At 45.9% G+C, this 24,926-nt stretch overlaps 1 protein-coding gene across 2 annotated transcripts in view; it reads right to left on the reverse strand.

Moving 5' to 3' along the window:
• HAPLN1 (hyaluronan and proteoglycan link protein 1) overlaps positions 1-2,550 on the reverse strand; it is a 94,565-nt gene extending 92,015 nt beyond the window's left edge. The window contains exons 1-2 of one of the 2 annotated variants that reach the window (XM_084832082.1): positions 2,270-2,363; positions 1,860-2,045 (exon numbers count right to left, since the gene is read on the reverse strand). The gene's annotated coding sequence lies outside the window, so the exon portion shown is untranslated. Of the gene's footprint in view, positions 1-1,859; positions 2,046-2,269 lie in introns of both variants that reach the window. The other variant, XM_084832081.1, reaches the window with a different exon arrangement.
• Positions 2,551-24,926: the final 22,376 nt, after the last annotated feature.

Here is a 24,926-nt window from a genome sequence, read left to right on the forward strand (position 1 = left end):
TACTATCAAATATTATAGAAACATAAACCCATATATATATATATATATATATATATATATAGTAATCTCATTTACACATTGCCTGCAATGTAACAAATTAACAATTCCAAAGAAAGAGCTGCATTGATCTAACCCAAGCCTAGTAAAAGTGTTGGTTTTGGAATATGGATTTAGGATTATTATTTTCTACTTAACTAAACTACAAAACGTAAGAAACAAGCAATGAACTCTTTTTAGAACTTTGAGATAATACTGTTGTGGATCTACTACTGAAACAGTATTCTGATCATTTCCAGAATATATCAGGAACATTTCCCCTCATTTAAATTGTGATCATAAGGAACCCAGTGACAGAAAATATTTGAGGCTGTGACCTTTTTATGTCTCATGGGCAAGTACTGATGTTACAATTATCCTTAAAGTGCGAAGTGGGCTAGCAGTTGCTAGAAGTGCAAACTTCTTCATGCCCTTTCATTCCCTTTCTGTGTATGCTGCTGATATCACTCCCATTAAACATTGCCAACTGTAGGGGGCTAACCCATCTTGTTGACCAGGCAAGCTAGGGACTTGTAGGGTTTTCACTGTTCTTGCTTCTCTCAAAAGGCTCATCATTCAGAATAATTTAATCCAGATTAGTTACTTATTCAACAGATCACCCTGTTGTACAGTATGATCCAAGAGTTGCAAAAGAATAGATCCCCCCCTTCTTCCCCAACCTTTCAGTACATCTCTATATGTAAAGCAAGGGTTAGTGAATGTGGGAAGAGAACTGCAGAGCGGTGGTTCTGGATTTCAGTAACTCAGAGGGTCTAGGTGTGACATTCTGAATGTCCCTACAGGTATTTGCAAGTACACTGCTTTTTCCCTTCTGTTTTCCCTTCCTTACAAATCCACCGCAAACTGGGCTGTCTTTGGTTTCTCTACTTCAGCCTTCCCCAACCTGGCGCTCTCCAGATGTCTTGGACTGCAACTCCCATCATCCCCCAGACAGCCTGGCCAGGGAGAAGGGGTGCCAGCTGTGGATGATGGAGTTGTAGTCCAATGCGTCTGGAGGGAACCAGGTTGGGGAAGGCTGCTCTAACTGAACTGAGATGCTCAAAACTCTTTTCCTCCATGCTTTAGGGGGCTTAGAACGATGATGGCTTAAACTTCAGGAAAGGTGACGAAATAACAAAGGAGAAATAAATAACTGGGAGAATCCAGAGAAGGGGCAGTGGTAGCAGTGGAAGCCAATCACACTTGGCCAGAGTATCCCATTTTCATCTCCAAACTCCACCTGGGATTACAAAAGCGATGCGACGCATTCATAGACAGGGTTGCCAAGAGCTGAACATTTTCCCAACACAGGGGTGTAGTGATAGGGGAAGTCAGCAGTACAAAAAAAAAAGGGGGGGGGAGACAGAAGAGCTCTGCCAGAAAGGGGGGGAAGCAGTACCCCCTATTCACAGTGCCCCATTAGTTAAACCATACTTCCCCAACCTGGTGCCAATCCAATCCAATTGTATTGCTTTTGGCCAATGGCCTTTGCATAATATATATACACACGCCGAGAAAAAGGCAAAAAAATCCAAGGTTCAATATAATATATATAACACATAATGTGCAAAATTTAAAAATATAAAAATAATCTGTCATCGGTCCATAAATAACATGGTTATTATTTATCTGGAGGGCAGCAGGTTGGGGGAGGCTGAGTTACACCAACTGAGAAAAAGTCCGTTTCAAGTGGCCCCTCACAAGAATTTCGAGCCTTCCCAACGAAAGTGGCGCCTTCGGATTATTGTCTATTGGTGGCGCGCGGCTTGACGGAACTCCCTCTCGCCCTCCGTCCCCCACTCCCCCCCTTTTCTTTTCTTTACCTTTCTCACAGCTCCAAAGCGAAGGCGCCTCCCCCACCAAAACATACAAAGACCCTCGACGTTTGTGCCACTACGCGCGGGGGCCCTGCCGCGTGGGCGCTCGCGTCGAGGTGGTGAGGCGCGCGCGGGTCTCGCTTCTCGCCGGGCGCCTGCCTGCAGAAGGCGAAAGCCCCGCTCCGAGGGAGACTGAGGGAGGGAGAAGGAGAGGGAGGGAAACAGAGCGCGAGAGCCACTTGCAGTCCACGTCAGAAGCGACGGCCGTTTCCAAGAACGCGAGCTCCGTTCAAACCCCAGGAACGAAGGGGTGGAAAAGTGGAAAGCAAAACACCACACGCGCCCTCGCGCGCGCTTTCTCCCTCTCTCCGTCCGTCTGTCCCTCCCCCCCCCCTCTCTCTCACACACACACACACTTGCACAGTGCCCGGCGCGACAGCGTTTCAGTCTGTCTCCACGCGGCCTGCCTGACTCCACACAACTGACGTCCTCTCGTCTTACCTCAGACTCAGGGTCCTGCTTAGGTGCCCTGCCCTCTTGGCTCGGCCCCTTAAGAACACCCCTCACGCCACCCAGCCGCCCACGCCCCGGCCTTGCCCACCACCAAGTGGAACAAGTTGTCAGAGTTTCCCTGGGAAGCGAGCACGGCAGGGCGCGAGTGACCGACACCTTCAGGAACATGATACTCCCCAGCTCCGGCTGCCCTGCCCTCCTCCTCCTCCAACCGGCGCCCACCCCTTTCCTCCTCTTCTTGGGATGGTGTGTGTGGAAATAAATCCAGAGAGGAGAAGGTCGGCGGATTAAACTGATCTAACTGAATCCTGTTCACTTTTCCACCGAGCTTCAGTCCACTCGCTCCGGATCAGATTTTATAGTAGTAGGCTCTATATCAGGGGTGCACCACCTCTTTGGCCCCAAGTTGTGCACCCCTGCATCAAGCCTGGGAACGAATCTATTATGCTGTAGTTGTGGTAAAGATTCTTGGTCAAGATCATGAGCTTGAAATCACACAACATATCCCCCTCCCCAGCTATGTTTAGCCAATAATGAATGAGGGAGGAAGGGAGAGTACAGAATGTAAAATCGTGATACTGTCTAATGTCTCAATGGCCTAACTACATATGGCCTTAGTCAGGTGTTTGAAAAAAGGTGCTTAAGACAGACACTTTTATTTTTAAGGAAAAGGAACCCAGATGATAGGCGGTCAAACAGTAAATAGCCATCTTTCCCCTTTTTACTTGCCCTACAGCACAGGCTGAAAAAGAGCAGGGGAGGGGAGAGGAGGACCCCCCCACCACCACCCCAGTCAGGAAGCTCCCTGCAAAACCCCCTACTACTATGCCTCCTCCTTTGAATTCTGCTTCTTCTGGGGTGGGGTGGGGTGAGCAGAGAAACGTAGAAGCAAGACAATACAGGGGTTGCTCCTACCTCCTCTCACTTGCTCATCCTCTGTGGGCAGTGTGGCAAGGAGGATTGGGTCCACAGTACTGCCACAACTAGCCACCTCTGCCTGCCTGCCTGCCCTTTTTCTGGTGGTTGGTGCAGTGCAGAGGGTCTATCATTCAGGAAGCAGCCACTGTATCTTCTCACTCACCTGTACTCTCCCTCTGAGTAGGATTAGGACTAAGCATTAGGACTAACTAGCCCAATCTTCTACACCATGCATTGAATAAGAGTGAGTGAAATGGCAATGGTTGTGGCTGCTCCTTGGAGAACCAGCAACATCCTTTTCCTTGCTCACCCTTCTGGATGGCTAAGCCCAATTCTTCTTGTGGCATTGCCCAAAGAAATAGGATGCACATGCTGGTAGAGCATTCAGGAGACTGCAAGTACAGCAAATCAAAGGGAGCATCAGCCATCACTTGCCAAATCCTTCTACTCACTGCTTCCTCTCACTCATTCTCTCTGGGTGCTTCCAGACAGAGAGCTCCCAACGAGAAGGCATTGTGCAAATATTCCATCTTTTTCGCCTCCATTAATTATCTGCAGTAAGAGTAGAGATGGAAGAAGTGGTGGGAAAACATGGGAGGATTACGAATGGTAGAGGACATCATCTGGGCTCCCTGTAGAATTCTGTGAATGAGGCAGGATGATGGTGCCATAAAAGCCTTGTCTGGGAGGACCCCCTCTCTGGGTGGCATGGATGGAGATGGGTGGATGGAAAAGCATTCAGCCAGAGAAGACAGTGACTGCTCCTGCCTCCTTTATCTTGCACACCCTCTCTGAGCACTCCAGCATAGTGGACTGAGCCTGTGGTACTGTCGAGAGAGAGACCTTATGCGCAGTCATCCCTGTCCACTCATTCGCCCTTTCTCTGGATAGTACAGCATACAGGGTTGGTCATGGAAGAAGCATCCACCACATCCTGTCACTTACTCACCAGAATTCTCCTTCTGGGCAGCCCAGTGCTGGGGATTCTGCCCAATGAACCAAATTCTCCCTGCTTTGCCACCCAGAGAGGGAGGGTGAGCAAGAAGAGGCAGCCACCACATGATTTCCTCAGACTTTCTTTCTCTCAGTAGAAAGGATTGGCTCTTCTTGTCTCTGATTGCTTACCTTGCCTCTCTCTGCAATGCTCTACTTGCTTGAACATCCTGTCTTTTTTGACAATGCAGCAGGAAGGACTGGGTTTAGAGGAGGCAGTGGCCTGCTCACTCCCCCTCTGCTTCTGCCTACTCACTCATCCTCTCTCACTGGGTGATGAGGAGGACTGGAAGATCAGAGGGAGAGCATAGGTGTGTGAATGAGGGATGGGATGGCTTTTCCTTCAATGGCCATCCATCTGTGCTGCACAACCCAGAGAGAGAGGCCAAGCTAACCGACAGGGGTGTCTGCTTGCCCTATCTCTCTAGAGAGCACAAGCAGCTGTTAGAGTTGCCACGGTTGGGGAAATAGAAGTGGTAGGAGAAGCACTCTTGCTTGCACACTTCCTTGCCCACCCCAGGAGCGGCAAAGCTCAGAGAAAGAGGTATCATTGCAGGGTGGGCAGGGGTGAGCTGTGGGTTTCTTTACTGAGGTGGGGGTATTGCTCCCCTCTGTTTTTTTCCATCCTCTCCTGAAGGGGCAGGGAAAAGGAGGAGAGATTGCTGTTACTGTTTACTGATTGATTGCCTTTCCTCACCCCATGGGTTGTGTTTCTTTCAAAATGAAATTGGCAGTATGAAGTACCCTTTTTCAAATATGTGTTTAATCACATCATCTGTAATTAGTGTATATATTTATCTGAAAGGCTAGGAGATGTATTGCCTGCTTTCCCCCTTCCTCAAAACTTGGCAGTTTGGGGAAACTGCATGTCATCCTGTCAGAGGGAGAAAAATATTGCCTCTTCTGTTTCACTGGCAGAAAAAAATTATGCTTTCTGGTGACCTTGTGGATATGAGGTACATGGATTTTAAACCCAAGTTTTTGGTTAAGCTATCAGCTTTAGGAAAGCTAATCCTCATGCCACTGGGAAGAGGATCTCCAAAGTGTAGAAGTTCAGGGTGGCAGTGGGATGGGGGGCCAGGGAAAATGGGTCTTGACCCATTCGCCATCAAGACCCAATAACTATAGTTTAAATAATGTTCAAGCTTTTACAGCTATATTGCAAGCCCTTGTGTTCCCCTTTCTATTTATTTTTATTCATTTATTACATTTCTATACTTCCCAATAGCTGAAGCTCTCCGGGTGGTTCACAGCAATTAAACTCCGTGATTCTATTTCCTTAGCAAAGATTAGGTACCACATATTTGCTGCTGTACTCTAGCTCCAAGCCATCATTTCTCTGTAGGAGAAACATACTATGGCACTATGTTGGAACGTGCTATTTACAGATGTACTGTACTGTCTGGATATAAATATGCAATACTCTTATTTGGGGAGAAATATAACAGTTCCTGCCAGATCCAATAGCAACGTTTTGGCCACAAACATCTAGTTCATTGAACAAAAAGGTTCTTAGTAAGCTACAGGTATGTCTTGACAGTGTGCTTGAAATGTCCATATATAGATATAGGTAGAGCAGATCTGCTGTCTCACACCCCAATGTCAAACATTCTAGGAACATTCCAAAAATGTTAGTTGCAACAAAGTTACACTGGAAAGAAATAGAATGAAACCTTGGGTGCTTTCAGATGAGGCTTTTATCCTGCCATCACCCTATCTCATTCATGGAATTTTACACGGGTCCAGATTATACTTTCTTCCACTTGTAACTCTCCCATGTTTTCCTACTACTTCTTCAGCCTTTTTTCCCCCTTCGCTTATAGCAGAAAATCCACTGAGGAAAAAAAAAGATAGAATAGTTGTACAATGCCTTCTGATTGGTAGTGCTAGGAGCCCCAAGGAGTGCATGGAGATGTACACAGCTTAGCAGTGAGCCCACTGTGGAAAGGCATATTCTGGGCAAATGCACCACTTTCACCAACAGATCCATGTAAATCTCATCTAAATCTGTTGCCCTGTTTTACAACAGAAGCTGGATTTGCTCAGTGCTGATTGGATAGCACTCATGTCTCTCACAAAGCCACATTACCCCCTCTTCTGAGTAGGGCACGGCACACAGCTTATTGGCTGGACCTTGTGTCAGTCAGAAAACAATCTTTCCTTCTCTTCCCTAGAGGAGCTTTAAGTTAAAAGGGAAAAAAACTTTTAAAAAAGTATCAAACATTTGAGTAGGTAAACATGCAAGACCCTCTAAAGTATGGGGGGGGGGCGAGAAGGAAGAGACAGCATTGGATCTACAGGTTCTATCTGTGTCATTGCAGAGCAAGGGAACAGATAGCTGAGCTCATTTCACAGCAGAAAACCTGTATCGAGTCCTGTTTGAAGGTATGCCTGCATGCAGCTTAATTTAAGTCCTCATTGGATGAGGCCAAAGAGGTTTTAAGTGTATACCTAAAAATGTAAAATACGAATGCAACAAACTCATGTTTGCAAAAATGTATCATACATCATCATACTACTCATCAGGAAGTTCTATTTGGTTGTGGTTTCTCATCAAGGGCACACTTGGTGGCAAATCTAGTTTTGCTGCTTGCGATGTGTGAAATAAACCATAGTCCTGACTAACTTTTTCTGGACCATGTCCACTATTTGAAAGTCAATCACATTAAACTCAGTACGCTTTGCTTCCAAATTATGTGTATTTATGGTCAAGGTGTCAGCCACATTCTTTGCTTGAAGTTTTAGTTTACCTATCTACATCAGGTAGAAATATCTGCATTCAGTAAATATTTAGATTTTAAAGAACATACACCTCTAAATTGAACAGTGAAATTTGTCCAAAGATGTTTTCATGCATGGCAGTAAGAGCACCTTTAATTGATGTTTTCTCTTCTTGACATGCAAATGTATATATGAAATAGAAAGCAGATGCGTGTAATTTTTGAACTGAATTCATATTCTGTCCAAAGCAGGGTTTATTCTCAAAATGCAAGCATGGGAAATGAACAAAATCAGTTTAAGCACCGTGTGTGAATGGCCAGAAGAATCCATGTTGCCCCACATGGGCCTTGCCCATCTCAATCAAGTGTGAAGCAGTATACAACAGGATCATTTTGGGAGCTGCTATACTGTGAAATGTTTGTTTCTTAAAACAATAGCAGTGTGGGAAAAAGCAAGCTTACATTTACAGAAGTCAACATTTCAGATTGGTATCATTATCTCTTCAGTCAAATACAGTTCAATCCACATAGGTTAATCTAATTAAATACTGATTATACTAAGAGCCAGAGTAGATGTTCTTTTTAAGAAGATAGTGGTCAGCTATCCTAATTTTCAGTTTCTGGGTTAATCATTGTCATCTTCTTTCCATCAGAGAAATGTATAAATCAGTGTTTGATAGGGATGTATGAAAGTCACTTACCTTTCGTGGATTATGTTGATGGTGGGGGGGGGAAGCGCTCCGTCCCTCCCCCCGGAATCCTGGATGGGGGGGAGGTGCTCCGTTCCTCCCGCCCTGGAATCCTGGCCGGCCGGCTGTGCTCCGCAGGGATTCTGCGGAGCCGCCGGCCGGCTCTGCCAGCAGCCGGACATCCGGCCGCTGGCTAGCAGGGATGCAAATGGTGGCGGCTGTAGCTGCCGCCGTTTGCGTCCCTGTAGTCAGCTGTGATAGGCTACGCTATGCTATTTGCATTCCCCTTATTTTCGCTGTCTTAGTCTACGTAAATCTTGACGTAGACTAAGACGTGCCAAAATAAGGAACGCAAATGGCGGTGGCCGTGGCCGCCGCCATTTGCGTAAGCGCGTTTTTTTTTTTAAGTCAGCCGTGATAGGCTACGTAAAGATTTACGTAGCCTATCAAGTTTTTTTTTTAAACCTTGCCGTGATAGGCTACATAAATCTTTACGTAGCCTATCACGTCTGTTTTTTTTAACTGGAAATGGCGGCGGTCGGAAGACCGGCCGCTGAACAGCCACCGAACCGCCGCCGGAGCCGCCACCTCCAGGAAGATCCACCCCAGGTAAGTCTCGTCCTGGGGGGGGTGTGGCAGACCGTTCCGCCACCGATTTCGGGGGGCCAAATGCGCTGGCATTCGGCCTCCCCGAGATCCGTGGCGGAATTCTCTGACATCCCTAGTGTTTGAGCCTTTCTGTGCTATACCTGTAATGATAACTCCTGCAAGTCCCTTATCAGTGCTGATAGCTTAACATCCCATCTGCATAAAATAATGGAAAGCATATCTTAATCTTTGCTGTGCAGGCCATTATCATGCTAGTACTTGTATGTGGACTAGGTAGAAGAGTTGGGGTAGCAAATAGGAAGAATAACTCAGTGACACAGGAAGAATAACTCAGTGACATCTCTACACCAGCCTAAAATCCTGCATTTAAAATGGGGCTTTCGGCTTCCATTTTAAATGCAGAATCACAATGACTCCCTTTTTCACCTGCTTCCTTTTCCCCCTCCCCTTTCCCCCTCCTTCTCCCCATATCTGAGTCTTCCATTATCTTTCATTGATCTTGCTCCTCTTCTTGCCGCTTTTCCTCTTTTCAGGGAGGGAACTCAAGCAGTACAGAACAGGGTAATTTGATAGCTCATTATCTGTGATCTATTTAAAAAAGGAACAAAGGACATTTAGTGCAGGAGATGCATTGAATGATCATGGCGTCATGTAAAGAGCCTGCAAACTTCCATGAAGGAGCCATCTCAATCGCAGGATAAAAGCTCCATGTGAAGAAAGACATAGAGGGAAGGCTTGAGAGTACAGCTTCAGAAAGTGACTCAGCATTAACAATACAGAGGCAAAGCAGGAGGACACAGAGAGTGAGGAGTTAGAAGCATATCTGTTAAAGAAGTTTATTTTATGTAACTCCTGCCTGAAGTGGTTGCAAACACCATTTGAAACAGTACTATGCTGCAGTGGAAGAGCAAGGGAGTGCCTAGCTTTGAAACAATGTTTAGAAGAGCAATCCTATGGTCCCTGGGAGAGTATCTCAGGGACCATAGGTTTACTTGCAAAACCCTTCTGAGGTCGGAGACAGGACTCTGATCTCAGAGGAGGCAGTCAGAAATCTGACCCTCCTCCACTTCCATCCTGTAGCCCATGCGGAAAGAACTGTGCTGGCTGCCCTCCAAAAAGCAACCTCAGAGAAGGAGGAAAGGGGTTGTTCCAGTGGATAGGGAGGGGAGGAGACCAGAGAGGCCAGCATACAGTTTATCCTGAACATCCTCCAGCCTCTTTCCCTTCCCCTCCAAAGAACCCTGACTAGATGGGTTGAAAAGCCTGTCCAGCAAAAATTGCCAAAGATGGAGAATGGGGAGGTGAAAATCGCTCCTCCTGCCCTGCTGGCTTCAGCCTGGCAGGGCGTAGGAATTTTGGAAGCCTCCAATTTCAACAGGATTGCATCCTAAATGTTTAAATATTTCTAGCAAGGATGGGGAATCTGGTGACCTCCAGATCTTATTAGACAACGGTTCCCATCATCCCTGACTATTGGCCATACTGGCTGGGGCTGATAGGAGTAGGAGTCCACTAACATCTGGATAGCCATGAGTTCCCCGCTCCTGATTTAATGAATGGTGAGACATTGTTATGGTGTCATCTCTCCCCTTCTGCCCAGCTTTCTGCTTTAACAAGATTGTTGGATTAGATCACCACTGCTGTAAGTGTACAGAAAAGAAGCTAATGGCCTCCAAAGAAAGCAGGGGAGGAAGAAAGCACCATAATACATAACAAGCAATGCTCATTAGGTGACCACGATAACCATATTCTAGCCTTCCCCAGCCTGGTGCCCTCCAGATGTGTTGGGACTGCAGCTCCCATAATTCCCACCCACCATGTCTATAAATTATAGGAGTTGCCATTCCAACACATCTGGAAGGTGCCAGCTTGGGGGAAGGCTGCCATATCCCCTACAACTGTTATAATAAAAGTGATTGTACTCTAGGAGTATTGCATTTTCCCAGGTGCAAAATGTTCTGTTTTGAGTGTTGAGAAAATGCTATATTCTTACACCAGAAGTGCAACCTTTGGGTAGACATTAATCCCTGTGGGTTGTACAATTGCCCACACCAAAGGAGAGGACATGCAAATCCTACAGATTCCACAGCATGCTTTCTATTCACTACCTAAAATATGTTGTTGTGTGATAGATAGGAATTTATTTGCCCGAGGCCATTCTGTAAATTCACAGCTCAGCCAGTACTTGTTCCAAAATCCCACAAATCCACATCAAGCATGTAAACAACTGGATCATATTAGTTTCTGTTCAGATTTGGAAAGAGGATGCCAAGAGTCAAATGAGTTTAGAGGCATGTTCCATCAAGGTGAAGGGTTCAGTGGCATTCAGGGAGTGGGATATGACAGACAGCAATTCAGTTTCTATTCATGCAGTAGGGGAGGCTGCTCCAGCCCCACCCTCCACCCCCGTTCAGAATGTCCATGCTTGAAGCTACGATCTGCCAACATTCAGGTAATGAAAGCTGAGTGAGTCATATGCTCCCTGGCATGTGTCAAGAAAGTTCCAGTTTTAAAACTTCTTACTGGACTATGTTCATGTAAACTTGGAGCAAATACTGAGTCACACTCAAGCTCTTCAGCCTTCAGAGTAAAGGTTTATGTGGACAAAATCGGAATGAGAATACATGACCCAAGGGGTCCCCATCTGTACATGTTGCCAAAAGCCCCACACCTCCCAGAGTTGGAGTGGAGAGTCTTGTTTTTAATGCCATGCTGAGCTTCAGAGGAACCTGGAGTGCCTCTGAGGCTCAGTGCTACTGCAGAGGTGACACACCACCCCTTCACTTCACTTTGGAGCTGGCAGGGGACAGAAAGCTCATCCCTACCATGCTAGCTCTAGAAACTCTGAGAGCACTTCTGCAGCCAGCCCACCTGTGTGGGCTTGAGCTGCAATCTACTCCCCAGTTCTAAACTGGGGATAGTGAGGGACCTGCCCCTGTTGTGCTAGCTCTGGAGATAAAGAAGGGAAACATCTCACTGCTTCCAGAATATCTTGAGCGCCTAAAGCAATGTCAGGGAGAGTCTAACCCAGGAGTGGGGAACCCGTGGCACTCCAGATGTTGTTGGGCTACAGTTCCAATCATCCCTATTGGCCATGCTGGCTTTTGCTGATGGGATTTGGAGTCCAGCAACATCTGGAGGACCACAGGTTCCCACTCCTGCTGTAGCCTTTCCATATAGCTTGAAGAAGGGTAGAGTCTCTCCCTTATCTTGTATTGACTCCAGAGATACACAGAAAGCTCTGAGATGACTTGTTGTTTTCCAAGTATCTCTGAGGCTCAGCACAAGGTCAAGGAGAGCCCCCATCCTCTTCCAGGAACCAGAGAAGGGCAGTGGGCTCTCCACAGATAAAATGATGTGCTTAGCTTGCCAAGAATGGAGTGGCAAGCATTATAAATCGTTACCCTGCCTTGATGGGGTTTTTTTAGCAGATAAGGCAGTATATAAATGTTAATAATAAATAAATAAGAAGTGCAATTGTGTACTCAGATGTATAACAAAATGGGTAAGGAAATACGTTTTTCATTTAGCCAACTTTTGCACTGCTTTGCATCTCATTCTCTGACACCTACATGGCAGCAACAAAAACAAATTCTCACATTCTGAATGCAGTTACTTGCTGTAATGACAATTACTAAATAATGAACTCATTAAAAGCAAAGGGGAGAGGGAGAAGGGGCCACATGGGCTAGCCCCCCTCTGATGTGCCTGCTGGGCATGCTCCCCACTGGAGTGTACCCCACTGGCACACATTTGGCAATGGTGAGAAGTGGCCCTATGTGTGTACCAACATTCCTATGTGTAGAGCAGTCCTACCCAATGAATCTTTATTGGCCCAGGCTCTCCCCCCATGTGGAGTCACTCTACATGCATAGGGCTGCTTGTCCCTGCTGAATGTGCAGCTGCTGGTGATGGGACAGAGCCCTGTGACCCCCCTCATCCATGTTTTTAATATGTGAAGGAGTTCATGTTCACCTGAAATGTGAACCCCTTCACATTTATATAAAGCAGCTGCAATCCAACATTGCTCTTTGGTTTCAAAGGTTTTAATAGTTTTAAGCACTATTAAAACTATGCAGGGCCCCGTCTACATGGCACTGCTTTCACCCTTCACCCCATCACAACTGCACAGCATTTCAGCTTTGAATTAGCTTCTGCTGGGATACACTTGCAATTTACTGCAGCCTTCCCGAATAAATTCCACCGTGCCCTCTTTTTTTTTGCCATTATACTTTAATGCGCAGCTGTGCAGTCCCATGAGCATGGGGGCGCAACACTTCAGTGGCTATTTTGTATTTTAGGGGTTCTGTTGTGTCTTTCCATTCCTTATTAGGTAAAAAGTGGGTGTCATGTGCGCCTTCATTTCCACAACATCTGTTTGTCAGCTTCCCAGCTTGAGACTCTTGCAATGGTTCGCACTCACATGTGTGAGAGGTATGTGCCTACCCATCACTCTGAAATGGTGGCCGGAGCAAAGCTGGTCCTCCTCCAAGACCCCCCCGGCCCTTGGGCACTGAGTCCAAAAGCAATCATTGCAAAGATTTGAAGCTACAGAAATGTGCGAAAGTGTGATTAAATAAATGAGAACACCTCTCTGTGCCTCTGTAACTGCGCAGCTGCGAAGGGATGGGGGGAGTAAAGGGACGTCACAGAGTGACACAAGCACTACGCATACCTACAACACACCCAATGCAAAGTTGGTATGGGGAAAGGACAGATGGCTCGCAGCAAAAAACATTGCAGCAAAGTGCCTCCTTGGAAATCCTCATTTTCTGGGATAAAGCAGTGGATGGCTGTGAAGTGGCAACTGCATCAACTGTCCTGAGGGACCTTGACTCACAGCTGCCCCAGAGTAGAAAGCTCATGTAGATGGGGCCTAGGACAAATAGCTGAATAAAATATTGAATAAAATCCACTTGTCATCTTCCTGTGATTTCCCACCACTTTTTCCATTGTTCTTCCAAAACAAAACAAAAACCCAGCCAGAATAACTGCACAGTGCCTTCCAATAGTTAGTGCTACGACCCCTCTGTCTGGAAGCACCATATGTGTGGTATTTATTTATCTATCTATTTATTTATTTATTTCATTTCTATACCGCCCAATAGCCAAAGCTCTCTGGGCGGTTCACAAAAATTAACTCACAATTTAAGTTAATTGTGCTCACAATTATGCACCTGTCTATCACCACTACAGAGCATTTGGGGGACAATAAAGGTCCATTTAGAGATTGCACCAGCCTTCCCCAACCTGGTGCCCTCCAGATGTTTGGGACCACAACTTCCAAAATTCCTGTTCATTAGCCATGCTGGCTGGGGCTGATGGGAACTGAATGCCAAAACATCTGGAGGGCACCAAGCCGTGGAAGGCTGCATCACAGACTAATGGGAAGGGATGTGAAGGGTAAGTCACTTGCATTTTTTCTTTTATCATCATGACTTACTTCTGAGTAAATATGGATCAGGCTATTTTGATCCACCTACTGGTTTATTGGGATTGCTGCCCAATAAAAATAAATGTTGGCATATGTGTGTGCATGACATACTCCATCAGTGGTGCAGTTAGGGCTAAATCTTGGGGCCAAAGTCCAGGGCTCCACAGCACAAAGAGCTTTTCTACATGAGGCTTTTATTGTACACTCATCATTCCCTAAGCATGTTTGTTTGTGGGTTCTTTAGATGACATCGTGACCCTCTAGTTTTGCTTCTGTTTATAAACAGCACTTTCCATGAGATTTTTTTAGTGCAGGGAAAATGGGGTTTTATTTTGAAAGAAACTGCCATTTTCTCTTGTGTATTTGCACTATTCCACTATATCACAGTGCCACCTAGAGGTTATGTAGCAGAAAAACAGGAAAGGAAACACTCTGTGTGTAGTGCTCAGATCCCAGTTCTGCAACAAAGCCAAAAGTAGATGCAGTCGATTAACAGCCTCCTGTAGAAAACCCAAAAGCCCCCCACCCCAAACAAGCACTCAAGAGAATAACAGGTCATCAGAAGCAAACTCCATTTTATTCCTATAGTCATGATGGTGTTATGATTTCAGTGAGTTTAAAATGCAAAACCGCACATGCTCAGAGTATTTTTTTTTTAAAATCAGGGTTGCCAAACAGTTTTGTTGCTCTTCTAAATATATGGAATGGAGAAGCAGTTGAGTTTAACATGCAAAACTGCACATCCTGAGTTTAATTTTTATATATATTTTTAATCAGGGTTGGCAAACGGTTTGTTCTTCTAACATATAAGGAACAGAGAAGCAGTTGTAAAGGATAGAATGGTGGTTTTAGCGGCAGCATGGGTGATGGCGCGGAGGGGAGAGAAGTGTTAGCGGTGTGCTGCACAACTGAAGCAATACACACGGCCATCTAAAGCCCCCCTCCCGCCCCAGAGCGTTAAGTCCGGGGTCTAAAATCACCTAGCTGGACCACCACACTCCACACACAATCCGTGCATGCCTAACTCTGTGCTGTGTTCTGTACAGCGCCTAGAAGTTGCTAAATAAACGTCCAGATAACGACAGGAGCGTATAAGAGTCGCAAACAGAGTGTGTGTGTGGCTGGCGGGAGTGTACTGAAAGGGAGGGATGATCTTTTGGGTGCTCGAAGGGGTTGGGGAGGTGGCCACAAGGGGCGATTTAAGAAGATGGGGCAGACACCCTCTCTCAAAGTAGCCGTAAAGGGAAAGACGGCGGGACACAGACCTTCCCTGCCGAACAAACAGGAGGTATTTATTTATAAGCCCAAGGAGAATATATAGGGCCATTGATTCCCGCCCTGAGCAATTCCAGCTTTCGTTGGAGAGGAAACGGCGTCCTATTTCAACAACAGAGCTGCCTTTGAGGGCTCCTGGAGCCAAAAGAAAGCCAAAGAAACACGCCCTCGGGAAACCGGGGGGAGAATGGAGGGGGCAGCTCACGCGGAGAGATGGGATCGAGCCTCGGCTCGGCTCGGCTCGGCGGAGCAAAGCAGCGGGATGGGCTGGGGAGAGAGACGCGAGGAACAGGAAGGAAGGCGATGCTGAAATGAAACGCCAAGGATTCGGGATCGGGACTGAGGCGGACGGGGCGGGTGGCGGGGATCGGTGCATAGCAGAAATTGCTGGCGAAAAGGTCTCGGCGTGCGGAGGAGGAGGCTCTTTCACCCACGTCTGCAGAGGAGAGCCAGCTCTCAAGAAGGAGCACGAAAGAACTCGCGATCACGTCGAGATAGTGCCAGTTTTGTTGGCGGGGCTGAAACAAGCACCTACAGGGTTTAAGAACTGTAGGTGGCGCTATTGGCTAAACAAACAGCCTGAGACGTGCCGTGCGTGCCCCAAGCAGAGAGACTCCGCTAGACTTCCGTAAAGGCCGACGGGGAGGGAACGAGGTCGTCGCTTTCTATTTCCCCCGCTATCACTTCGAGTGCTTCTAGACAGTAGGTCACCAGCGCTGCCAGTCGCAACTTCAAGGCATCCTGAAGCAATTCTGGCTTTTTCTCCTGAACGTTTTTTTTCCCTTTTTAATGGAGGGGAAAAAAGACTGGAGAAGCAGTGGGAACACAGGTGAGGGGTGCAAATGGAAGACAATGGCGTCTAACACCCCCCCCAAATCCAGTGTATGAGGCAGGATGATGGTGCAATAAAAGCAACATCTGGAAGCTGGTGGCACAAAAAACCTCTCCTGTCCCTTGATTTGAATATCAGTCCTTTAATAAGGAGAGATAAAATTCTTACATATAAATCAGACATCTTGCAACTCACCCCAAAGTACCCAGGTTGGGTAACAAGTTAAGCAGCAAAACTTGAACTAGAGCGGGTTTTTGGTTTATTTGGGTTCTCTTATTTGTTTCTGGGTGAAACTACAGGATACGTTAAATATGTAGGATGCAGCTGGTCCTCTGTTTTGGCTTTGGGTTTTTTTTTTTTAAACTCACGAGTATGCATGGCCATGATCCAGATTGGAACCACCACATGGGGGTAGGGGAGGTTTAACCTTTCCCCAGGCTCTTCTTTTGTGAAATCCCCCCCCCCTCCACCAAATTGCAGTGGCAAAAAAGAAAAAAGAAGAAGCCTCCAATGGGTCAGTGTTTATTTGAGAGTGAAAAACAAACAGGGAGTCAGCTGCACTAGGTACTTAATGTATTGTGTAGTTTGACCCCCAGTGACAACTCAATTGGGTGATTACAGATTCTGTAAACAAATTGCATAACTAAGAAAGTGCAAATGGGCGTAAAGAAAACAGGACAGTGTGGCTACTAAAAGAAAAAAGAAGAAGAAAAAAATAGAGACTCAAAGAAATAGACTGACAGTGGTCACAGAGGGCTCCAAGTGCTACCAATCAAAATACATTTTCTTTCCCTCCTTAATAGATTTTCTGTGATAAGAAAAACAGACGGAAAATGCAGTTGCAAATCATGGGAGGGTTACAAATGGAAGACAACATCCTCTCCCCCTCCCCAAATTCCGTGAATGAGGCATAGTGATGTCAGGAGCGCTCTGGCAGTCTTTCCCAGTAGATTCCAATAGCCAACTCAAGACACAGATGAAAGGATTTCTTTTCAAAGCTTTAATCCTTTTACAACTTAATGACTCTTTCAGATGCTAATCACCAGTGACTAAAGCAAGGAACAGCAGGGTGGCCTAAGCTTCAAGTAGTCAGTTGATCCCCATTTGAAAGAGAGTCACTTGAAGACCCAGAACTTATGGGCTAGGGAGAGATCCTCCCTCTTTCCCTTGGGTCCTTGGGAGGCGGCCGTTGCTTGTGCGCCAAACAGGCACTATGCCTCCTTTCCGCGCCCTCCATCGCTCATCGCTCTTTGCATCTGCGTCGAGCATCTAAGAGGCCCCCCTCCCGCATTCCCTCACTGCCAGGGTCTCTATCTATCTTAGAAATGCTGGCAGGAGGAATCTCTGCCAGATACTGAGCCTGGGAGGGATGAGCTGGCCCTTCTCCCATGGATAGCTGTTCCTCCTCAGAATCCAAACTGCTCTGCGGCTCTCTGGGCTCAGTTTCCACCCTGACAAGTGATTGCACAAAAAAGCCTCACCTGGAAGCAGCCTGGGTGTTAGGTGCTGTCGCATATTTCTGCTGTTTATCATACTGCAACATGCACATAGACTTAACTATAGAGAAGTCACTATGTCCTTGGCCTAAAAAGTTCTATGCCTGTAAATGGGAACAATAAGACCAGGGCTAGAACCTGAGAATGGACAAGGATGTAAACGCTCATCTCCCAGGGCCAAGTCCCACATTACGTTATGGCATGCTGAAAAGAAATCTTAAGGGCGCAATCCGATGGGGATAGGCAGCCGCCACTGAACTCGGAGGTGACTGCCTATCCAATGCAGGGCAGGAGAAGCACAGGGCAGGGGATCATTCCCTCCGCGCTTCTCATGCCCTGCATTTGCAGCTAGACAGCCTATTTCAGATGTCTAGCTGCAGGAAGGCGGAGTGGGAGAGGAGGCTACCAGACAACACATAGGATGTGTCATACTGGCATTTCCACCTTCCCTGCCCCAGAATGCCCCCCAGGAATGTCCCACTTTGGCTGCTCCATGCTCCTCTATTTGCTCCTTGCCGGCAGCGTGGAAGGGGAGGAAGCTCAGTTCTCCAGGAACTGACCTTGGAGCACAGGCTCCGAAGTTGGTTCCTGGAAAACCAGATATCCTATGGCCATCTAGGTCTGACTAGCAGCCATAGGATTGCTCCCCTCATAACTGGTTTGGGGAAAATTCAAATGTCTCATATTTGCAGTGCTGCCTTACAAATTACTTTGTATTTGTTATATATGTTGTGGCTATCCATAGGATGTGAAATTGCCATTGAACTGTTTGATATGTTGAGGTTTATATTTGGCTATGTACTCATAGAATCATATGGTTGGAAGGAGCCTATAAGGCCATCAAATCCAACCCCCTGCTCGGTGCAGGAAGCCTGATTCCCAGGTGGTCTCTCATCCAAGTACTAAGCAGGGCTGACCCTGCTTAGCTTCCAAGATCAGATGAAAGCAGGCACATCCAGCCCTTTGTTGTTTTCATCACTATTACAATGAAATAACATTATTATTACTACTACTACCACCACCACCACCACCACCACCACCACCACCACTACTACAGTATTTATATTTGTAGTTTTAAAAGCTGTCCTGGGCATAATTTCTTGTGAAATGTGTCATACAAATAAATGGATGATGAGCAGGGTGTGAAAACTAGCTCAGTCTCCGTGAATCTTCCTTTCAGGTTTCCCACCCTCGATGAAATGAAAAGAAAGGATATAGCACTGGAAATCGTGGCTTATCTTACCCTCTCCCATGAGTTGCAAGAGAAAAGGAAACCTCTAGGCCAAGCAACTTTCTGATGATTGCACATAGAGAGGGAAAGAGGAATATTAACCAACTCCAAGTTTTTTCTGGGTCCAATTAAAGGTGCAGGTTCTTACCTGTAAAGCACTAAATGGTTTGCGGGCAGGATATCTAAAAGATGTGGTCCTCCCATATGAGTCTACTCACAAATTATGATCTTCAGAGGCCCTGTTATATGTCCACCAGCTAAAAAGGTTTGGTTGGTGTGGACACAGGACAGGGCCTTTTCAGTGGACTCTGGAACTCCGTCCCTAAAATGAACAGATTAACATCATCTTCACCAAGCTTTACATGGGCCATAAAAAATGATTTTATTTAGGCTGGCATTCAATAAGTTTTAAATAGTTTTAGTCTGCTTTCTGGATTTTAAATAGTTTTAGTCTACTCTGGATTTTTTTTTTTTTTTTTAAGATAGCTTGATCTGTTTTATTGTGTGTTTTTAAAGTTGTACATTGACAACTTTCTGGGCAGAAAGGCTAGTTGTAAATATTTAAATAAACAAATAAATACATATATAATCATAAATGTACAGTCAGTCACTCAGCTCTACAATCACAGAACTATGCATGCATCTTGGAATCCTGTGATGTCCATTGGTGAGAAATCTGTTTCTTTTTTGGCTTGATGGAGTTCCCCGGGGTGCCTGACTTGGCTTGCATTTGTGAGTTTTCCTGAACTCCAGGAACTTATTGCACATTTTAAAATTTTGCATAGAGATTTGTGTAAATTGCAGCTGCAGTTTGCATAATTTCCACAATTTCAGCTACAATTTGCACAAATCTCCATTTGTGCAAATAAAATAAATATAAAGAAAATCTGCGAACTGGCCTGACTCGATGCAGATTGGGTCAGGCCAGTTCATGGAAAGCGAACCAAAGTCTGGTGTGTGTGTGTGTGTGTGTGAAAACCAAAGGGAAGCTTGTCAAAAATTCACATTTTGTGAATGTGGCTTCACAAAAAGCTTAGGGATGACCTGAAAACAAAAAAGGACACATATAGGAAGTGGAAAGAAGGCCAGGTAACAAAGGAAGAGTACAGGCAGATAGCACAGAATAGCAGGGATGGCGTCAGGAAGGCTAAAGCTGAGAATGAGCTGAGGTTAGCAAGGGATGCTAAAAACAACAACAAGGCTTTCTTCAGCTACGTGCATAGTAAAAGGCAGAGGAAAGAAATGGTGGTTCAGCTATTAAATAAGGATGGCAAAACGATAACAGATGACAAAGAAAAGGCAAAGGTGCTCAATTCCTACTTTGGCTCAGTCTTCTCCCAAAAGATGGTCCATGACCCCCCTGGCAAAGGCGAAGTACAGGCTGAAGGGGCAGGATTGCAGCTTGAGATCGATAGGCATATGGTCAAGGAATACCTAATTACTTTGAATGAGTTCAAATCTCCAGGGCCAGATGAACTGCATCCTAGAGTAATAAAGGAACTGGCAGAAGAACTCTCAGAACCGCTGTCTATTCTCTTTGAGAAATCATGGAGGACGGGGGAAGTGCCAGATGACTAGAGTGTAGCAGCCATATCGGGGGTCAGACTAAGTAGCCTCATGCAGTCTCATGCTTCATGTTCTTGCTGAGCTCTTTCGCCCTTGAATATATTGTTGTAATCTGACGAGACACAGGAATTCCTTATCTTGTCAAAGGTCATACAATCGTATATCTTGTTCTCTGCTGTTCTCTTCTGTTCTCTCCTTATCATGGCTACCCTATAACCCAGTTCTTGTATTATAAACAATGGTGCTAGGAGGAGAAATGTTGAGGACTGCAACCCCACATGGGAGGGGGAGGAGGACCCATTTCATATGTGTCACAATGTCTATAAAAACAATGTGCTGATGTATTTCGGGGCTTCTGGCTCTTTGGAAATGATTCCAGCCTTAAGCCCGCGCGTTAAATAAAGAATCTCTTTTTCCTTCACTCCGTGGTCTCTTTGACTCTGGGTTCTGCAACATAAATGGTGCCGTGACTCGGATGTGGCAGGCTCTGAGACAGAGAGGTGGCAGTTGCCTGCTCTTAATTGCCGCACCGGGAAGACGAGCTCGGCGCATGCCTCCCTTTCTTGGCACCACCGACCTTTTTGTCGAGTGAATGGGAGAAAGCCTGCACCGGGATCGCCCAAACGGCAGCGAGCAGCAAGAGAACCTTGGGAAGCGGAGGAAGGAACTTGAGCCCTGCCTGTATCGCAGCTGCAATTGAGTTGAAACCCACATTGGAAGCCTTCAGGAGAAAGGCAAGTATATGGGAAAAAGAGGGCCCCGCCTTTAGGGAGAAAGGCCACTGGGCAGAAAAAAAGAGGGCCCCGCCTTATGAAGAAGGTCAGTGTTGGTGGTATACGTATACAAAAAGAACCTACTCCTTGCGGGTAGAAGGGGGGCCTGATCACACCCCCGAGTGGGCGCCAGTACCCAGCACGCCAGTACTCAGTAGGAAGCTGAGGAAGCTGGGGAAGCCGCTTTCCGCTCTGGTAAAAAGTGGGAAAAGTGGGTGGCAGGGACATATGGATGCAGTGGAGAGATTGATGATTGTGTGGGTGGCTACTGCGGTTTCTGACGCATACCGTTGACCGTCCGGGTGCCCAGGCCAGTAGCAAAGTGCGTGGTGTGTAAAATCCTCTTGTGTCGGCCAGTGAGACCCCTTACTCACTGACCAATTCCCATTCCCTAATTGTGTCTGTCTTCAATTTAGGAGGGAGGCTATGGGTGGTGGGGGAAGCAAACCTTGCACCCCCTTGGGATGTATGCTAGCAAATTTTAAGAAAGGTTTTAGTGGAGATTATGGGGACCCCCCCATGAATCCTCAACGGTTGCAGCCTTTGTGTGAAATAGAGTGGCCGTCTTTTGGTGTAGGATGGCCTACTAAAGGCTCTTTAAAGCCCAGCAAAATCAGCCATGTATATGCCATTGTGGTTGGGAGACCTGGGCACCCCGACCAATTTCCCTACATAAACTCATGAGATTCCATAGTCCGTGCTTCTCCTCCATGGCTAAAGAAATGCCTAGAATCCCAGGCAAACGTTTTGGTGCTCAGAAAAGAAAAATTGGCCAAAAAGAAATTACAACCAGTGTTAGAAGCCTCATGTAAAGATCTGGCAGAGCTAACCACGTTTCCACCTGCTTATGCCCTGCTTTCACCACAGGCCCATGTTACTGTAAGACCGCCCCGTTGAGATCCAGATCCTGTGGCTCCTGAACCTCTGCCATCCCCCCTACAGAGGCATTGCCCCTCGCTTTGACTTAGAACTGTCGCCATCAGTTTCAAGCCCCACCGGCAGTAATTCGCCGATTTCAGCTACGGCCCTCAACTCCCAGATATTGTCTGCCGAGACTTTCATCTCTACGGGATCGAGAGGTTCCCCTCTTACACCTCAATCAGCATTAATAAAAGAAACTAAAGAATTCAAGTGTTGGGCAGAAGATTTAATAAAATCAGCAGTGACCCTTAAAAAGATGTGTTCTCACAAAAAAGGGGAGGCGAGCTCGTCTACTGCTCAAGACTTGCACCCCCTTGAGATGTATGTCAAACAAAGAAGGAAAAAGGTTTTTTTAAAAAAAGATTCAGAATAGAGAGAGAAAACAGCAAAAAGCTCAAGGTCGACCTGAGAGAAAAAAAAAGAACAAGATCTGAGGCTGTTAATTAGAAAAATGTTGCAGGACAGCCTGGCTTTTAACAAAGCGTGGGAGCGTGAGAGTGTAAGGCCTAAGAAGTAGCTGTTAGCCTAGCGCGCCGAGAGAGGGGGGAAAGGAAAATTGCCCACAACGTTCTGAGTTGTGCAACATCATCACCTCGCCTAATTGAGATGAAATCCCTAAGAAATGGAAACTGAAAATGAAGACCCAGAAGATGAAGGCAAAATAGAAAATAAAGGTGAAGAATCAGCCCCCAGAGCACAGGCTAGACCCCTCTTCGAGTGAAAAGTGTGCCATAAGACTGTCCCAAAGCAGAGTGAAGCGGAGAGACCACGTTGAAGATCTCTGTCAAGGTAACCGTGTTTAGCTTTGAACTGTGTTAGAATTGCATAGAGCCTGTAGCTACTGACCATCGGCTATATGATTTCTGAAGAGCGTAACCATTAAGCTTTTGCCGTGGGATTCCCTGCAATGAAGAAATCTCACTGATTTAAGTGTCCAGTGTTACACTGCCTAAGTGTGTGTGCTGAAGAGACCGAGAAACCAGACAGCATGTTCCTGGCCAAGCCAAAATCACGCTACTCCCATGCTCCTGAAAGCTGCAATAAACTGTGTAAGCTGGGAGACCCAACCTGATTGAGAAGAAAAGAAGATATTGGAGCAACTGTCTTAAAAAAACAATGAGATCTGTGTAGCTGGCTGGCTGACGCTGTCAGTGATGTTACAACTTTAAATTAAGACTGTTTTCCTGTTTGAGACCCCAGCGAAGAAAGCTGACCCGAGTTATTTGTTGCCCATGCCAAAGCAAAGATTTAGCTGCCCTGTACCTCATCATGTCCTGTTTTGAGCTTGAGATTTACAAATACAAACAAACTGAGAAGCTTGCCTTTAAAGTCCTGCAAATCACCCCACCGCCTCCCCAAAGATTAATGGCTGCCTGAAAAATGCAAGTATAAGGCGATGCCCATCACCCCCCAGCGTCCTGAGTTTCGGCACTCAGTGTTTCAGTGCTTTCGTGTACCAGGTTAGAAGAGAAAAAAAAAGAGTAAGTTTTTAAAATGTCTGTGAGAACCTGACAGAAATAAAATAAAATTTACAGAGGAGTTGCCCAGGTTAAAGCGTCACGGCTAGAGAGCGGGGCTGTGCCGCTCTGTTTAGACAGAGGCCTTGCTAAAAAGTTAAAGGCCCTTGTCTGTCAGAAGGGGTGTAGGGCCACACTTTCCCTTTTTAAACTGATGCAAAAGTGGAGAGCCTTTGCTGGAAACATCTCATCTTCATTGCCCAGAGCCTTCTCTGTTTGCCTCCATCATCATCTGGGCTTTTTAGAGACACTCTGCACATGAACTAAAATTTTAAATTGTCAAAGACTTGCCATGGACAGTGCTGTAAAGCTTTTGATAAACGTGAACTCTCATCACTGTGGACTGTGTGTCTGTGTTTGTAGTCAGCTCAGTGTACAACAAGCTAAGTTTGATCTCTGACTTTTAGATTTCCTTCTGCTAGAACTCATGCAGCATAGAGTTGCCGATGCAAAAATAGTGACCTAGAACTCTTTGTGTGTGTGGGTATGCCCGTCCCTTGATTTTAATGGGCCCTGAGCATGCCAGAAGAGCAGTATAATTGCTGAATCTGCTCCATCATGCCTTACCGTGCTAAAAGTGCTTTCCATTCATTGTGTTAAATTGCAGAAAAAGTTTGTTATGTATATTTTATGATTTCTTAGATATCATAAAATATATGTGATATTTGCAGATTAGTGTTAGTTGCAACTCCAAATGATACTAAGTGTGGTTCCCAATGGATGACAAGGAGAAAAGGCAAAGGCAAGTAGAAAAGAGGGAATAGAGAAAGTAGCAGACAGATAGAGAAGGGAGAAAAAAAGAAGAAAGAAAAGGCAAGAGGCAAAGAAAAAGCATTTGTAGAAAAGAAGCGTGGCCATAGTTGCCCCCAGGGTAAATTAAGAGCAGCTGATTGTGCCTGGAGCTTATTACCTGGGGTAAAGTAGCCACAATAATGTAATAGTTCTTTAAGATCAAGAAAATGTAACTAGAAGGAGAAGAAGAGCCTATCCCAAATGTGTGTAATTGGGACTAGTGTAAGGCAGAAAGGTTTAAGTAAGTGAGCTTAACTTGAAAAAGACAAATAAAGAGACAAGGCTGGTGCATGGAGCAGAAAGTTTTATGTAAAAAGTTTGAAACATAATCTGCAATACAGGCAGATCAGCAAAGAAAAAGAAAGCAAAAGAAAGAGAAAAAATTTGTCTTCCCATACTATTGAATAAAAGTGTTACCAAGCACTTTGGGAAGCAAAGTTGTTTACAGGAAGCTGTGCCTGAGAACCAAACACTTCTAGCCTATGCTGAAAATGCTTGCTAGTGTTGTGCTGCCTCATGGGTAACATGTATGGTATAAAACCCATTTAGCCCAATAGCTCATGGTTCAGAGAAGCTGTCTGATCCAGCCATTAAGTACGCCTGTGTGCTGTAAGTTACCCAATAAAGTCTCCTTGTAAGTAACCCCCCCCGCTGGAATCCCAAAACAAAAGTGGGGCTAGAGCGCCTCACCCAGTATCAAACCCTACTGTTAGAAGCCATGAAAGCAGGTATGAAGAAGTCAATTAATATGACCAAAGTGTCTAAAGTGCTGCAAGGTGCCACCGAGGCCCCAG

This window comes from Heloderma suspectum, chromosome 2 (genome assembly GCF_057233095.1).
Source record: "Heloderma suspectum isolate Gila_16-S chromosome 2, 16-S_ref, whole genome shotgun sequence".
Classification (NCBI taxonomy): Eukaryota; Metazoa; Chordata; class Lepidosauria; order Squamata; family Helodermatidae; genus Heloderma; species Heloderma suspectum.